Source organism: Danio aesculapii, chromosome 2 (genome assembly GCF_903798145.1).
Source record: "Danio aesculapii chromosome 2, fDanAes4.1, whole genome shotgun sequence".
Lineage (NCBI taxonomy): Eukaryota > Metazoa > Chordata > Actinopteri > Cypriniformes > Danionidae > Danio > Danio aesculapii.
Genome location: NC_079436.1, coordinates 13,859,753 through 13,875,771, shown reverse-complemented (window position 1 = coordinate 13,875,771; position 16,019 = coordinate 13,859,753). Strand labels below are relative to the sequence as shown.

General features: G+C 36.0%; 1 protein-coding gene across 1 annotated transcript in view; it reads left to right on the top strand.

The window, feature by feature from the left end:
• Window positions 1–2,034: 2,034 nt before the first annotated feature.
• ptprfb (protein tyrosine phosphatase receptor type Fb) overlaps window positions 2,035–16,019 on the top strand; it is a 370,826-nt gene continuing 356,841 nt past the window's right edge. Inside the window, exon 1 of the mRNA XM_056473241.1 lies at window positions 2,035–2,346. The gene's annotated coding sequence lies outside the window, so the exon portion shown is untranslated. The remainder of the gene's footprint in view (window positions 2,347–16,019) is intronic.

Genomic DNA, 16,019 nt, shown 5'->3' with positions numbered 1-16,019 from the left:
AAAAAATAGATCTTCTGAATAATGTTAAAGTATTTTTTATTCTTCATTGTAAATTGAAAATGTGTATTTACACGAATATAAACTTTTTTTGTAAACTGAAACATTGTTTAAGAAATATATTTGATGTTTTATATTTACTGAAAATAAATTGACACATTTTGGATATTGCAAAATGCCTTTAAATAGGCGGAAGGAACACATTTGACACTGTTACAGTACAAAGCGTCTTGTCACTGTAGTGGTACCTTCATGGATCAGATTTGTACCTTTGATCAAGGTAATATTGTATCTGCAAGATTTAAAAAACAAAGTCATGGTAACAAACTGCAAACTGCAATGGTACAAATTTGTTTCTTTGTCTTAAGGTACAATTCTGTTCCGTGAAAGGGTATTGCCCTGTGACAAGGGTTTGTATCTTTTTTGGTACAACGTTGTACCATTTTATGAGAGTTTAGGAGCTGACGTGAGTCTGAGCAGGTTTTAATGCTGCATTGTATCTATATTACACTGAGTGTTGAGCAGTCACATAACATCCTTAATTACACTGTACAAAAGGTACCTTACAAAATGTAATTCTATATTTACAAAGCTAACACAGAAGTGCTTTTAAAGTGGTATTTAAGTGCCTTATCAAAAACTGTTTAATTTACACAGCTTAGTCATAGCTAAACTTACCCAATCATTGTTTCTTCATACTGGATTTGGCATTGTGTAGTTTAAACCAACAGTTTAATGCTGCTCAGAGGTGGCATGCATTACACAACAGCTGAGGTGGCACTAGTGTGGCATTTTGAGCAGCCACAGATCAGTTGTTACTCAACTATAAAGACACCTTTGGTTTCGCTTTTATGTAGCATTGCCTTTACACCGACTGTTTAATGCTGCTCAGAGGTGGCAGAAAGGCATTTACACAGTAGATAAAACTGTATATTTTGATACTAGATTTAAGGTGTGTTAGATTAGGCATTGTTTAGTCTAAATGCATTGCATTAAAACAAACAGACACATACACTTAAGCAGGCACAAAGCAGCCTTTTATATAACTATATAACTATAAAGGGAGACATACTAAAATGAATTTATACAGATTTTTATGCAGAATTGTCTTTATGCTGAATTTTAAACTGATGCAGAGCAGCCTCTGCGTAGATATATATAGAGATTTCTTAAAACAAGAATATTGAAACTATTTAAACAAAGTAGGTGAGGTATAATATATTATATTATGTTATGTTATATTATATTATATTTTATTATGTTATGTTATGTTATGTTATGTTATGTTATGTTATGTTATGTTATGTTATGGCGGTTCATTCCGCTGTGGCGACCCTAGATTGATGAAGGGACTAAGCTGACAAGAAAATGAATGAATGAATGTTATGTTATGTTATGTTATGTTATGTTATGTTTTGTTATATTATATTATATTATATTATATTATATTATATTATGTTAGATTATATTATATTATGATACATAATATTTTGATATATTATATTTTATATTATATTAAAAGAAAATCATTTTATTTCAGATATCCAGTTGCCAAGGATTTTTTGCCTCACTTATTTAATGTCATTGAAATAACTTAAAATAAAACAAAATCAATAACAAACAAATAAAAAAATAATATAGACAAAAATGAATGAACTAAAATTGTAAAACATAAACTAGCCTACAACCAGATAAAATAACACTGCTTTAATCAACTTAATGTAATTATTCATCATGTCTTATAAAAATGACTGAACAGATTGCTTTTTATTATATTAAAGTGATCACACAAAGCCTAATCTTTGATTAAATGTAAGATATGTAGGTTAAACCTAAACGAATATCTCAATCGGTTTAGACTAGGCTAAATCCCACTAAATACCTGCCTCTCATAAAGCAGTAACACTAATCTAAGCGGAGACTATCTAATCGATTCGCAAACGGCCGAATGGTCACGAATGTTTCCGAAAATTCGCGCGAGCAACCTGTGAGGCAGTCAGGGAGGGAGACGGCGTGATTGAGGGGACGGCAGGCGGGCAGACCAGCAGAGAGAGAGTCTCCGACCGCTCTGGAGCTGAAGCACAACTCCGCGACACACAAACTCTGGATTCACAATTTCACAACAATACAAGCTTTTCCACTCCGCCGTAGTTATAGCGACCGGTCTCAATAACGGGATTATAACGGCCGCGTGGCACATTAGTAAAGGAAGGGGTCGTTACTCTGTGGAATCGAAGAATTTTTCCAGTCGGTTTTAAAAGTGGATTTGTACGTGGCCAAGTGAACCCGGTGAAGCGAGCGGCTGCCTTGCACGGAAAGAAATGCAAACCGCGGCGGAACGGAGAGACGGTGAGTTCAGCGCGTTTCCCTCTTTCATTCAGTGTCGTTCGTGACACTTGTTTTGCATAAAGCTGTGATTATTGTTTGAATTAATGACCACGCTTCATAGCCACGAGGTTTGGAGCGGTGGCGAAATATTAGTTATTTCTTAGAGAAACTAACGGGTGAGTTGACGTCGGCTAAGCTAGTGCACTAGCTAACCGAACGATTTAAAAACTTGCAGATTTTTAGTTTAGGAGGGTTTGCAAATAAGGCTAGTGTAAATGAGTTCATATGGTAACGTTAGCACAGCAAGTTTTAATCAAGGCTGATCGTATTTTGACTGTCATTTTAGTGCCTCGTGGTTTAAATTTTGGAAGAGGAGCAAGTGCAGTTCTGTCATGCAAATGAACTGGATAATGATAACTTACTAAGTTGAACTGTTGGTGATCTATAATGCACAGTAGACATTTGCATTGCATTCATATGCATAAACATACAGAACAAGTGTCGCGGGACATTCTTCGATCATTAAGCCCGCCGAGCGCAAGCTCACTTCTCCAAAGATGCTTGATCTCATGTAAAATATGCCACACATGCAATCACGTCAATGTTTTGTTTACTTATGCATACGTCTGGAACTGGTGATTATGGAAAAGGCGTAAATACATTAATTCCAATCACGTACGTGGATAAGATTTAATGCATTTCCCCCCAAGATGCCACCGTCTGGATGAGCGTGCATGTTTAGAAACGCAAACTCCCACATATAAATATTATACAAACATATTTATGTTTTTTTTGTGTGTGACGAAAACACAGCCGTGGGCTGCTTTTAAAAACGATGTCTGCTGAGTTCAGTATATCTAATCGCATTATAATCAAACGCCGCCACATCGTATAGGCTAATGAGTTTGCAACTTACATGTTTCCAAACATTTAACGCTTAAACGCTTTAAATGAATTCTCTTATCCAAACAGCCATGTTAGAAAGTATTATTGACGCATTTTCGTGTATATTTAATTGAGGCTTTACAGAAATGTGTCAGTGAGTGTGGTTTAAATGAGTAATTTTTGCTCACTCCGTTAAAACGCCAAAATCAAAACATTTAGTCAGAACGTTGAGTTTATCGTGTAACGCAAAAGATACTCTGCATATTTGCAGTCTGAGTTATTATTTATCTTTTTCATTCTTAGAGGTTGTGAATGGTGACTGAGGTTGTCAGTATCTAACATTCTGCAGAGCAGCAGAAAGATAGGGATTCGTGCAGGTTCAAAACACCATAAATGTTCTTTATTTGCATTGATGGTTCATTGAAAATCCTTTCCATTTCTCAAAAGATTATTTTTTAAGGTTCTTGATATTAAAATGTTTATTACACTAAGAAAATGCTTGACTGAAAGCTTCTTTTGGAAGCGTAATTGGTCAGTACACAATTTAAGAACCTTACAACAGTGTATGGGTGAATGAATGATGACAGACTTTTAAAATTTTTGAGTGAACTGTCTCTTTAACATCACCCATGCAGTGGGGTACCCGCAGAACAATGCCACTCTTGTTATGCTATAGGCATTATGCATTATTTGTTACACTGGTTTTGTTGCCCTTTCTCGGGTCCTTCCACACAGAGCGAATCTGTCTGTCAGGAGTTATTTTAAGAAGGGAGCCTATAATATACATGACCATACGTGAGCACTGTGGGCGAGGGCTTCAACTGTCCAGGGTTATTATTGATGAAAAAACAAACAACCTACATATTTCAGGAGTGCATTTCAGAGTGCATGTGAAGCGTGTCAGCAGTTTCATATGATCTGGAAAAGCTCACAAGCAAGTTTCGTGCAATTGCATCAGAAGTCTGGAATAATTTGGACTCGATCAACATCATTTTCTTGATTCTGTGCAGTCTTCTGGTCCTACTGTTCGTTCGCTCTGTGTAATTAGTTTAATACTCTGTCAGTTCTGGTTTTGTTCATAAAGACAGAATGGCTCCTGAGGCGAAAGACTGGCTGGAGAACATTTGTGGTCTATTTTTTATTTATTTTTTTGACAGGCATTAAGATGAACTGACATTATCTTCGCCAATATCACACGTGTGATTGGATCACAGGAACATTTATGTCATTGAATTTGTTGAATTGCTAGACACATTTTAGATACAGTCGATCATTGTGACCTGGCGTAATTATAAATAATAAAGGCAACATACTTGAAAAGGATTTTCTGGATACAATAACTGTGGGTTAGCATTTATATATATATGTGTGTGTGTCATTAATATGCAAAAATCCATAGCAGATCCTCTTTTCACTCTTAAAACTGTGTGTTAACCTGACACAAACTGTGTTAAATTGATTTTTACACAAGTGTTGTATATATAAAAATAAAAATATTTAATAATGTCTAATAATATTGTTTAACACATTATTCATAACAACACATTTATAACAGTTCCAATATTTTTTAGCAGCTTAGTTCTTGTCAATATTAATATAATTTGGTATTCTCCCCTTCCACCCTCTTACCTACTTCATTCTGGCACAGGGAGCTAATTGGCACGTTCAAAATGCCCGGCCCTCTGTTGCCACATGCTGAAAAGCCACTTGGTGCAAACTTCCCCCTCGCTGACGCTGTCTTATGGTTTCCATATGCGCTGAATTTGGGTAATTTCAGGGCCTGGGCTCTAATGAGAGATTTTATTTCTGTAGCGCATCGGTTGTGGTGTCGGGGATCAACATTTATAGGACTCATATCTGGGAACTGAAAGCCTCTTGGACTTCTCAGTGGCATGTTGGGCTCTGGCATGGGAATACACAGTTTTTATTTAAACGATTCAGCCTAGTCAACACTTTTTTTAGGAGCCATGTGGCACACTGAGTATCGTTGAAACCTTCAGCATTTTAGAAGTTTCAGGAATGATCAAGATGTGTTGCAAATGAGATTTTTTTTGCTGTTTAACTGTTTAATTTAAGCACCTTTTCATAGACAAAGCTATGAAATACTGGATTTAACTTCTTCTAATTCTATTTTCTAATTATGTTGTCAAAAATATGTTAATTTCCTAAATGTAACTTCATATAGCCTATACTGTAAGTGTATGGTAATTAAGGTTGGGCAAATAATCTAAGGTCACTTCAATTCATATTTTGTCAGTAAAAACCAGGGTAACACTTTACATTAAGTCACAATTTATGATATTAACTATTAGCTAATTACCTGCCTATTATTGTAATAATAACAGTTTTTCAGTAGCTATAAAGTCTGATTTTATATTACATTCCTAATACTACCCAAAACCTAAACCCAACTTCCACCTTACTAACTATTAATAAGCAGCTAATTAGTAGTTTATTGAGCTAATAGTATGAGTTAAAGGTTTGTTATTAGCAATTGTTACCAAAACCGGTTCTGTAATCAGTAGTAAATCCCTGCATGTTCTTTCAGATGGAGCAGCATTTACTAGAGTTGTTTTTGCGAAAATGACAGATTATGTGTATCTTCTGAGTGAACTAAGATTCTGTGTGGCTGCTACATCTGAAAGCACATGTTTTAAAACATGTTTTTACTCCAAACTCATTTAATAACTTCAGTCGGGTGTTTGAAATAAATCCTTCTGTGAATCAATCCTTCACCGTTAATCTTCTGTTTATTCAGCAACCGCTGTAGGGATTGCCTTGGTTTTTTGTGAAGTATTTGGAGTTTCAGAGCGGCCTCTGGCCTTTAGAGAAGATTTACTACTTATCACAGGCTTTCCTGACAAGGTGGAGTGTGTCCTTGCAGCCTGTAGCACAATGATGTAAAAGATCAGGTCCAGTACATGTGGGTGCGCTTGCGCGAGCGGTTATTGCTAGATACCAGAATTATTTGTATCATGGTTAAAATACCATTACAATGTGCATTATTAACATGTACTGTACACCTACCCCAACCCTCACAGTAGCGAACGTCCACTTTGTAATAGACCTGATCTAGTTTGTCATCGTGCTACAGACTGCGCTTTTTCTAAATTATGATTTGTATTACATTTGGATTTTATTCAGATTTATCACCCAGCCTTGATGGTAATGTATGAAGGCCAATTTATTCATTAATTTATTCATTCATTTTCTTTTTGGCTTAGTCCCTTTATTAATCTGGGGTAGCCACAGCGGAATGGACCGCCAACTTATCCAGCATGTTTTTACGCGCCACTTTGATGCCACCAACAGCTTCTGTTTCTTTTCGCGCTACCAGCTGACCGATTACTTCCATGTGGACGGCTTTTACACTGTTACCACGTTTGCCCAGTAGCTCGCCACGTACTTTGGCCGACTTAACACACAGAGAGGTGTTGACTGGTTAGAGTCCAGCAATAATGGTTCCAGAAAACAGGTAAAACAAAAACAAGGCAAAAAAAAAAACTAATAACAAGGTGGGAACGTGGTAAGATCTGAAAATTTGGTAAAAATCAGGTGGCCGTGAGAACTTTTCTTTTTCTGGATTGCTTTTGAAAACACTGTGGGTTAGGTTTGGGGAAGGCAGTGGGCAAGTCAGTCAGTGCTTTTGAAAACAATATCGGTTGGATTTAGGGAAGGATGTGGGTGGGGTTATTGGTCGGTCTGTCGGTCGGTCAGTCAGTCGACAGCGACCTCTGAAGAAGTTACAGTAGGCACAAATGGCACCCACGAGAGAAATATATTAAGATCTGAAAAAGCATACACAGTAGCCTCTGGTGGATTCATGAAAACAAAAACTGCAAAGAAATGCACCTCCTGGGACATATTTTGCACTCTCCAGAAATGTATACAGGGGTACATATCCATAATGAGCCTGGATTGAAATATTAGCAATAAATAAGAAGCAAATTTTCTATTAAATTGAGGCTTGCATCTTAAGCTATTGCGTTCTTGAGAGTGCTTTTTCCGCAACTGTGGAATAAAGATAATAATGTTGTAATGTTTATTTTCTTAAATAGACGGATTGTTCTACTTTATAAGGCCTGAATGTAAATGAAGTATTCAGAGTATTTTTAAAAAAAATCTGTATTCTCGTTGACACTGGCTTTCTTTTTTTGAATCACCAAGCACCATGGTTTCAGTTCAAATATTTTTAAATATTCTAGTAATAATAAAGCGTAAATGGTGCACTATAAAAAGCGAATAGTTGACTTTGCATATCAAAACATTAGTTGCTTTTAAAGTGATTGGTTAGTACCTTAAGTTAAGTCAACTTAACATTTCTAAGTTACCAGTAATCTTTGATTTGATTTTAGCTTAGATTTTTAAAGTCAACTTGTTTACTCACTTTTAAAAAAGTAAAAAAAAATTGCAGTGTCAAAATAGGAAGTGCATAAATTCTAGCACATTTTTCATATTTAGGTTAACCATCCCTTAGAGATTTTTGCATCAAATTAATATTTAGAATTGTGTTGCCTCATTAGAACTATATTTTCTTTATTTCAAATAAATTTCAACATTTATGCTGTCTATCCATGGGGTTTTGGTAGAAGCCAATGATCATGTATCAGCTTTTTGCAGATAGAACAGTAGAAACTGAACATATTTGGAAAGCCTTTGGAATGCTGAAACAGCTTAATTGAGTAAATGTCAACAGACTTACAATTTTTTGAGTGAATTATTCCCTTAAAGTGGCCGTTCTGCGTACACGTCCTGCCACAGAGGTCACATGCGTGTGCTCGACCCAGCTTGCTATTTCTGAATATCCAAAGTTTTCATATTTGTCTTCCCTGTTTAGAGTCCTGTGAAGCAGTTAAGTGTTTGGAAGCTAATTCTAAAGTAATTTGGCTGCTGATTGAAAGCAGGTTCTCCATTAGTGGGCCTGCTGGTGGCATTATAAACCATTTACACCTCAGCTTTATGGGACATCTCCATTTAACAGAAAGTGGAAACAGACTTTGGCCAAAAGATGCCGCCCAGACCTGTTATAAGAACAGTAGCTGAGGCTATTTTGAAGTGTTTAAGGATCTACGTTATTTGCTTAAGTTACAGCTTTGATGGTTTGTGCTGAGAGGTAATTGGATCAGCCCTGCCCTGATTTATTTTCGACTGTATCTAAGCTAAGAAAGAGGCCTTACTGTGCAAGCTTTACTATTGAAAGTCCAACTATGTCATTGTTTCCAGCTTGTTCACAAGTGAAAGCCTTTCCTTTTGACGCTTGTTAATACTGGTGCTTACATTTTTATATGTGTGTTTGATATTTGACCATACTTCAGCGTTTGACACAATAATGGCTCAAGCTATGGCTGGATGCTATGATGATATAGAAATGTCAGCCGACAGGGGTTGTTTACGATTACCAAGTTGATTACCAAGTTGCATGTCGAAGGCTGCAACTGATATTCTGCCACAGGTTTGAAAATGTGTATATAGCGGCTGTTTCGCTACAGCTTCATCTTGATCAGCCATATTTATAATGTGTCTCACTGTATTTAAGTATTACGTTATGTAAAGCAGCTGTTATGCACTGAGGCTAGACCATTGGCTTGTGTCCATCATGTTGCATAAAAAAAAAAAACATGTGGGTTTTCAAGTATCAAAAACAATACAAGAGCAATAGAGCTTTGTGTATGCTAATGTATGCTACATTATATATAATGTATGCTGGTTAATAAAATGTTTTTATTTGAGCAAAAAAAGTTATCATAGATAAACACAGTAAATTGTTATTCGCTGTAACAAAGGGTAATATAAAAGAAAACAATCAAGACCCAAAGACCCAAAATAATAATTTTATTCCATTTGAAATCATAGTCACAAGTGGATTTGAATTATTTATAATTAGGGATGCAACAATTTTTTGTCCTCCACAAACTATTGGCTAATAAAGGCATTTATAAAAATGGCCAAAAATAAAAGTCAAAACAAAAAGGCTACACTACGACACATAGTCTGGCAGTGTTCAGTGCAGTGTAGTCTTTCTCCCTAGGGGCCCTGTCATACACCTGGCGCAATAAGGCACAAGACGTGTTTAATGCAATTTGTTGCTATTTTCAGACCAGTGCAACCCTAATTGTCATGTTTTGCGCAACGTTGTTTAAATAGCAAATTTATTTGTTCCACTTTGTGGACTCAGGGGCGTTCTGGTCTAAAATAGAGGTGTGTTAAGGCGAATCGTTAGCACTTTGCTATTTTGAAGAACTGAAATAGACTGCACCATTGACCATCTAAAAGCAGGTCTAAAGTCCAGCACAGCGCGTGTCATCTATGCGCCTATGTGGGTCCAAACACTTACACATTGCTTACTACACACAGGATGTACAGCAATACACAAATATCTTTACATACGAAAAAATTAAAGGATTAAAATGTTACCAACATTTTTTTTTCCAGTTTATTTATGACAATTTAAATATTCATTCATTCGTTCATTTTCTTTTCAGCTTAGTCCCTTTATTAATTTGGGGTCGCCACAGCGGAATGAACCGCCAACTTATCCAACATATGTTTTACGCAGCGGATGCCCTTTAGATTTGTCCACCTGTCGGGAGTTGAGACTCTGATTGGTTTAATGCATGTTGTGCTCAAAACACACCCATAACTCATTAAGAGAATAAGCACAACCCTGTTAGACCATGCGCCAGGGCGCAGAGCTTATTTTTCCATCCTTAAAATAGTGGATTCGGACACGCCCTTAATGCTTTTGCGCCATGCGCTTTAGACTTTGTGCCTAGATCATTAAAATAGAACCCTGGATGTGGAATTATGAAACCCATTCATTTCAATAGTTTGCGCCATGCAAGCGTGGTTTGTTGCTATGCTGACCAAAGTGCAAGAGCAGTGCAGTGGAAATTTGACTAACTTGCACACGCTGCGGTCAGACTTTAGAATAGCTCAATATTCAACCCTGTGGATATTTCGCTTGTATTCATGTATTCTTCTAAGCATGAACTGCACATGCTCATTCAAAAGCAAAGTCCTTTTAAGTCATTCGTTGACAGGAAATTTCTATGTAGCATGCTTGTTCTTGCTGCTTGCAATAGTTATTGTAATGTCATGACAGTGCAGGTAAAACACCTTTCCACATGTTCACTGTCAACTAAATTCTGTTGTCAATAAAATTAAAATCTTATTGGTGTGTGATTTTTTTTATAGGTATAATTTAAGTTATTGATTTAAATTTCAAAAGTCTTACCAAATCATATTATGTTTCTCAATAAAATAATAAACTATTATTAAAAAGCATTTTCGGCCAAGTGCATGCAGAATTGTCAGGTTTGGTTTTGGCCCAGAATTTTAATATCAGTGAATTTCTATTTAAAATTAAATACAGTTTAGTATGAAACAGTTTTAAAAAAGAAATTGTTTAAATGAATAGTTTATTAACAGTGTTAAATATAAGCTTAAATTCAGCTGTCAAAATGATTCCATTTTCATATTGTACGTTATAATATTATGATATTTAAATTCACTTTTTTGTGCTCAATGTTTTATATGTACTATTTAGATAAAATCTGGAGTTTTATATTGGTGATTTATTGGTACTTTTGACATAAACATGCGTTACTGGATGCTTATAATGCTATGTCCAGTTTGCGGTTTTGCGCGTGACTTAATAGATTATCGAGTTAGTCACTGGGGCCCGTCACCATTGTGGTGGCTCCATTAGGCAGAAGGACGTGCCCAAGGTGTGATTAGTGCCAGCGAGTCGTGTGAAGGTGACCTCCCTCTCTGTCTGTGGCCCAATCCAAACATGCAGAAACACAAACACTGTTCCCTAACTGTCTTTGTTGATTTTCTTCTCGCTACTCTTTTCTGTCACCGCGATTTTCAATAATCCAATAAACTCAGGCAAGCGCTTGTCATATTGACATGCATGTGGTCCTGTGCACTGTCACTCAGGAAGATGAATGAAGAGGGAGTCGCGAGCCTCAGTACTGATAGGGAGGATTGCTTGACGTTTATGCAGCATTAATGGTCTGGTGTGTTTAACAATTAAACAGTTTGCTGTGGACTCCTTTGAATATTGAAAAGGAAGCAGCTCTGTTTGGGGAACTGCGATGTGTTGTGCTGGAGATGGGGTTGCTTTGCAGTGTTTTTTTTTTTTTTTAAAGATTTGCTGTAAAATATCTGTAAATTAACAATTTTCCATTTATTTATCATTAAGAATTGTATGATGGGAACTTAATCTATGTTGACTTCTAAAGTTGAAAATTCAAATTCCAGGGTTAAGAAGGTTTCACCAATCTTAACCCTGGAGGAGGACTGTATTAAAAGAGTAAACAGTTATAAATATTTGGCCATATGGCTTGATGAACGGTTGGGTTTTAATATACATATTGAAAATCTTGTAAAGAAGCTCAGGCCTAAATTGGGTTTTCTTTTTCGAATTAAGAAGTGCCTTCCTTTCGAAAGCAAGAAAAAGAATTATCCAAAGCTGTTTCCTTTTAGTGATAGATTATGGAGATGTAGTGTACATGCATGCAAACCTGTCGTCATTAAAAAAGCTGGACAGTAAATATCAGTACGATTTGTGATGAATGCATCTTCACGTAGCCATCATTGTATTTTGTACAAAATGGTTGGATGGTTTTCCCTGCTCCAAAGGAGAAAAATGCGTATGCTTCTATTCACTGATAGGGCATTATTATTATTATTATTATTATTATTATTATTATTATTATTATTATTATTATTATTATTATTATTATTTATTAGTAATAGTTATTAATATTGATATTGTGAACCATTGAGCCATAAATAAACATTAAAATGACTTAATAGTATAATAAAAATATAAAAATAAATAATAAAATGGCTTAAATCTTCATTTAACCTTTAGTTTATTCAGTAATTGCAAATTAATTCCAATTTATAGAATTAATTAGTATTAAAAAGATAAAAACTATTAAAGTCAGTTTTCAGCACATTTCACAGCGAATTGTCTATCAGTATCAACTGAATTTCAATATCTGTACATTGCATTTGTTGTTTTAAAGTATCTTGGATTGAGAAAAGATCTATTCCAACATTATTGCATCTTTAGTTGTTTAAAACAGTGTGACACGCTTTTTCCAAGAGAGTGAAAATAAAACAGGATGCAGTGATGACTATATTGGACAATGCGAGTGTGTTTATTAGTCACATTGAATCAATGAAATCAGTTAACTGTCTCTTCCTTGCAGCTTTAACATGAGAGCACCCTCTGGCCTTTGGATGAGGTTTATTATTGATCACAGAGCCGTGTTTGTCTGACAAGATGTGCATGAGAATCACAGCTTTTGCTGATTTGTGATCTCGAATTCTTTTTGATTTATCGTGCAGCCTTAGTTTTTACCCTGCGTCGATTGCTTTGTCTGTTACAGATCATTTAATATTGAGTGTCTGTTTTGAACTAAAATTACTAATTTTGTTTTCAGAGTACATCTAAGCTGTTTTCCCCAAATATGTGCACAAATACTGGTAGAAAACAATCGAGAACCTGCATGTTTTGCTGTTGTTGTTCAGGTCTAGAGTCTCCTTATGGTGTTTGCTTGATTTAATCAGTTAGTATTCACAATGTAAGGAGAATAATTGGGCGTAATTACTGTCCTGCTTCAATTCAAAAGGTCAGCACTGACCAGCTGCCCTGAAACAATTCTGTGTTTGTTTGAATTTAGCAAACATTGTGGGTTTTTTTTTGCTCAGCAAAAATCCCTTTGCTAGCACTTTCTCCTCTCAGTGGATAGTCAGACCATGGAATATTCTTCATTCATCCTGACTGCATGCAGAAAACAAGTCGCAGTTTTCTGTCAGCTATTATAGACAAAAAAATCTTCCACAAAGCATACTGCATTTAGGTGCTACTGTAGGTGCTGTCTTAAGCTGTTTTTAAAGGCTATGGACAGAGTTTGTAGTGTTTGATGGAAATGGTTTGGGTTTATCTATTTATTTTGTTTGTGAGTCCCACTGAGTGCAGTCTCCAGACTGTATCATGAGGACAAGAGGAAGCAGCATGCAGGAGGACGGAAAGATGCAGTTCTGGTGCTTCATCTTCCCACTGGTGTGCCAGATGGAGAAGACCGGGGGAGTCCTGGCACAGAGGGGGTGCTGGTGTCTGCCCAACCGTCACAGAAGGACTCCCCCCCTCGTTCCAACTGTGTCTGTCCTCTGGACAAAGACAAGAGACCATTTAAAAAGAAACGCCAACCGTGGCAAATCGATGGGTGTTTTTTTCATTTACACAAAGTTTGGATTGAAACATTGAGCTGTAAATACTTTCCCAATTTTAATATTTGTAAAAACAAAGCACCTGATATTAGAGAATAGGCAACAAAAAAAACAACAACATGTGATTTACTTGAGGGTCTGACAAGAAATTGCTGATGTAAATTTAATAGTGAAATATCAATACCACCGATAACAGATCTTTCTGCTCTAAGATCCATCCTCAAATAAAAACATCAATACTTTTAATACTTTAAAGGTAAAGGTAATTAATATTATTAACTGCAAGACAGTAGAAAGTAATTGAGATATTGTTTGAAAAATATGCAGTGCAGACACATGAGGTGTATTTGCACAAAGTATCGGTATCGGATCGCTATCAGTATCGGTACCAGCCTGAATTTTGTTTAGTATCGAACATTACTTATATTTAAAACAATCACTAAGGCAGTGTTTCCCACACATAGACCTTACTTGGACGGGCCGCTTAGGTATAATAACAGCCGCCTAAGTAGATTTTTTTACTATTATTATCATCCTTTTACACATTTTTGTATCCGCTAAAATGTCCTTAATCTCCTAAAATGTCCGGGATTCAGCTTTTGCATTCGCTTTCTAAAGCTTGTATACATTTTTGCATTACCTTTTTTACTCAAGCAATGACTTTGCAGCTGACTGTGCACACACAGTCACGAGAGTGAGAGAAATATTAAATAATTCATTCTTTAATCTAACCGACTCAGAAAAAACTTTACTATATACTCGAAGAGGACGAAATGACTGGTCTAAACTAGCTGCAAAATATATGTACACTATTAGTAAATAATCTACATATTTTAATCTTATAATTATGATAACTTTTAGAGATATTTTCTATTTTTCTTTTTCTGTCATTTATTTCTCATTTGCTGATTATGTTATTAATTTGACGTTAATATATTACGTAGGCTATTTTTTATACATTACATATCGAAAGTGCTTTGGCATTCAAGTTTGCTTTGAACTTGAAAGAGACATTTTACCAGTCTGAATAGCTGAATAGCATAAAAGCAAGAGAAATAAAGGATTTCTTTTTTATTTCAACAGTCTTTTTTTTATACTTTAATCCATTAAAAAGAAACTGTGTATAACAGTGTCATAATAAATAAAATTGTTGTTAAAATTATATTATGTTTTGTTTTTTGCTTTTGTTTGCGTAAAAAACTAAATGACGAGATACAAATACATTCTAGAAATGCATAAAATACTTGTGTGCTCAAATTCACTCATAATTCCTTCATGCTGTAAGAAGATATTCACTTAACAGTAGTGTTGATACTTTAAAGTTAAAAAGACTCGAGATGTTAGCTATAACCCAATCAAAAAAGTGCAACTTACTTTGGTGGAAGCATGTTTCAAGCCAGGACTTGATTATAATGCTTCATCTTTCGCTATGTAATTACTGTAATGGACTCGCTGACAGCCAATTTTGAGCCTTTATGTATTCTACTGATTGAGTATTTTTGAGCTGGTGTCACAATCTTTTTATAAAACCGCAAGTGATGTTGTGGTCAAACTGTATGTCTGGAAACCCGATGCCGGATATCTCTCACTCATACTGAAGGACGGCTGGTCTTCCGTGATTGGATTTAATCCAGATGTTAACAGGAAGCAAATGACTCTCATAAAATTAACCAAGGTAAAGCAATAAGAAGCTCATAAAGAAGCCTCAGTAAGTTATTCCCACAGTGTATCAGAATAGCTTATGAAATCGTAAATTTTAATAGTTTTGCGAACAATTTTATAAACTTTCTAGAAAATGCACATTCATTTGTGTAAATTTTCCACAGAAAAAAGCAGAAAAGGATAAATAACTTCAAGAATGATAAGTATTTTAAAGGGCACCTATGGTAAAAATCTACTTTTCAAGCTGTTTGGACAGACATATGTGCATGTATGGTGTATAGACCGTCATATTGGGGTGATATAAGCACACCCAGTGTTTTTTTTTCAATTTAACATTTCTCGCGATCCCAGAAGCTCCCTGTGATCTTAACTAGCATGCGTTTTAGAATTCTAATCATAGGATTCTATCAGGGTACACTCCAGTCGACGGCGGGCCGTTGCAGGAACCTATGTTTAGAATTCAAAAATGCGTGCCGCGACGATTCGACACTTCATGTTTCTGGTGCGCCACAGAGAGTGTCTGGTGTGCCGTGTCGCAGCTTCGAGCGGTGCATCCGGTGCCTCAGTCAAAGTTAATTCAGTGTGCGTGGTTATTAGTTTCTGTGTACAAGCTCGGCACTTGAAACTAGCACACAGTTGGCTGTAAAACTGTACAAAGACACAAATGATTTTGTACTCTCTGCTTGGTCTGTGTCCGAGTCGTACATGTACGACTGAATTCGGATCCTCTCCTCCTGCTCCTTCTCTCAGTCTGCCTGTCTGTGTTACAAACACAGAGCGGGTGAGCTCATGGCCCCGCCCCCCTTGTTACGTTGGGCGAAAAGCCGAAACTAGTCTACATGTGAAACACACCCATAAATCAGCTTGCTGTGGACACGCCCCCAACATGACATTTTTTA